Genomic DNA, 2,234 nt, shown 5'->3' on the forward strand with positions numbered 1-2,234 from the left:
TTTTTGTGATCACCCAAACACACGTTGATTAAACTATCAGACCAGTCAAATTAGGTGTGATAAAGCACGGAGACATGGAGAACATTCAAGTTGATTTGCCTTTAGGAATGAACTTAAGAAAACATATAATGTAGATAATTAAGATCAAATGAAGCACATAGAATAGTAATGTAATGTAACACCCGTCCCACGTTCTAATGAGAGGGGCCCTGGGTTCCTGTTGTTACTTTTCTACTGATTTTTAATGCTTATGGTATAAAATATGCAATAAAACTACACTATATGGAAATAAATCACACACAAGCAGGTCAATTATAAAGTTAACTCCACTTTAGTGAATGATTAATTAACAACACAAAAGAAAATAAGTAAAATAGATAAAGTTTGTTAAACAATGGTAAGGTATCTACTTCAACAGAAACAAAATAATCAAATAATATTGTGGGCCCACACACACTCTCACCAACACACACACACCTCAAGTGCTACAGTCTGTCTGCTAGCAAACCCCTCGTTGCAGGCCTGAGTCATGGCTCGGGTGCGTTGGGACCTAAAACAATATGGCTGCTTCACTTGTTGCCAAGCAGTAAAATAAAAAGCACGTGCAAATAACAGTACTCCCACCTCCAGGCAGTTCAAGGGGATAGCGGGGAAACTGGATCAAAGCTACCAGTCGGCCGCGGCAGCAGCACTCACAGTCGCCTTCTCCACGTGCTCCCACGTGCACGTGGAGAGCACGTCCCTTCTGCACACCAGCAGAAGGGACATCTCTGACACGCCAGCAGGACGTCTGTCTCCTCCTACTGAATCACACAACCCCGCTAAATGCCAATTCACATGCAATAACATTCAATCTTAGCATTAGCTTAATAAATAAAAACAGAGCAGAACAAGAGCTTAGAGAATATGCTAGGCTACGCTAGCGGCTATGTTAGCAGCTGTGCAGTGGTACTCATACAGGCGGCATGTAAAGAAGCAACACTGACCTAAAATAATACAAAAATTAGATGATAGAAAAATCTTGGTCAGATAAACAATGATCTATATTCAGTGAATATTCTGGAAAAAATACTGCAAAAGTTTAATGAATCAGCATTGATCTGTGTTCATTTTAAATCTTAAACAGTATATTTGGTAAAACAATCCACTTACCCATCAGAATAAGCAGATACAGACTCCATCTTTGATCTGACAGATGAAAGTGATATTTTATTGCGCAAGGAAACAAAGATTTGAACAGAACTTCTTCGATTCACTTTATGCCAAGAAAGAAAGACAAGATGGTAGGGAATATGAAATATATGTGAACCATTATAAACCAGAATCGACGTTAATGTTTTTTTTAATAATTCAGCAGCTCATGAACAAGCTGATTGAACCATTAATGTTACTTATCTTGAAATCTCTTGGTACTTTGATTATTATTAGTAATAATTATGTATAATATATGTTTTTTTTTCTTTTTTGAATACACAAATGTACATTACACATCACCCATCTACAACAAATATGTAATAATATTAAATGTTTTAAACTTACATGTGATAAATTATTCTCTATTCGATGTGTTCATGAAGACAGCTCTCAAGTAAATATTAAAATACACTAAAAGAGAGCTCTCTTTGTCCAGGTCAGGATTTGAATATTACATTTTAAAAAGTGCATCTGTTTCCTCTGACAGACTGACTCACAGATGGGGGAGGAATTTTATACAAGACTCATAAAAGGTGTCATTTACATGATGAGGAAACAGGAAAAAAGGTGCAGAAACCGCTGCACTGCTAACAGTCCAAGAAGCAAAAACATATAAACACGTCTTCCTTATTTATGTTGCTAATAACTTCATCCATTATCTTAATCTGGGAGTGAGGCACAAGGAGAGCATGAACATTACATAAAAAGAGTAGATAACATCCATCCTCTTAAAAACTTATCCAACTCAGATTTGCAGGCCAGCCTGGAGGATATTCCAGCTGCGTGTCTGTGTGAGGCTGATTACACTTATTTTGTTATTATTATTCATATATTGTTTAAAAAAATGTAATGTTAAGGTGGGATATTGGACTATCAAATCAAAACGATCAATTAAAGTAGTCCTGTTTACACTGCACTTTTATATACATAAAAAACCTGAGTAATTTTAAATAATGTGTACATTGATGCAAATTAGACTGAGTTTGTAACTTTAATTTGCTTTTATAATACATTTTGTGCTGGAAATGGGAGATGAAGAT

The 2,234-nt window shown here is 35.9% G+C and overlaps 1 long non-coding RNA gene across 1 annotated transcript in view; it reads right to left on the minus strand.

Moving 5' to 3' along the window:
• Nucleotides 1-944: 944 nt before the first annotated feature.
• Nucleotides 945-2,234, minus strand: part of LOC102213459 (uncharacterized) — a 26,617-nt gene continuing 25,327 nt past the window's right edge. The window contains exon 3 of the long non-coding RNA XR_312403.2: nt 945-986. This is a non-coding gene — a long non-coding RNA (uncharacterized LOC102213459). The remainder of the gene's footprint in view (nt 987-2,234) is intronic.

The sequence above is a fragment of the Pundamilia nyererei genome, unplaced genomic scaffold, assembly GCF_000239375.1.
Source record: "Pundamilia nyererei isolate P.nyererei 1_Seehausen unplaced genomic scaffold, PunNye1.0 scaffold00565, whole genome shotgun sequence".
Classification (NCBI taxonomy): domain Eukaryota; kingdom Metazoa; phylum Chordata; class Actinopteri; order Cichliformes; family Cichlidae; genus Pundamilia; species Pundamilia nyererei.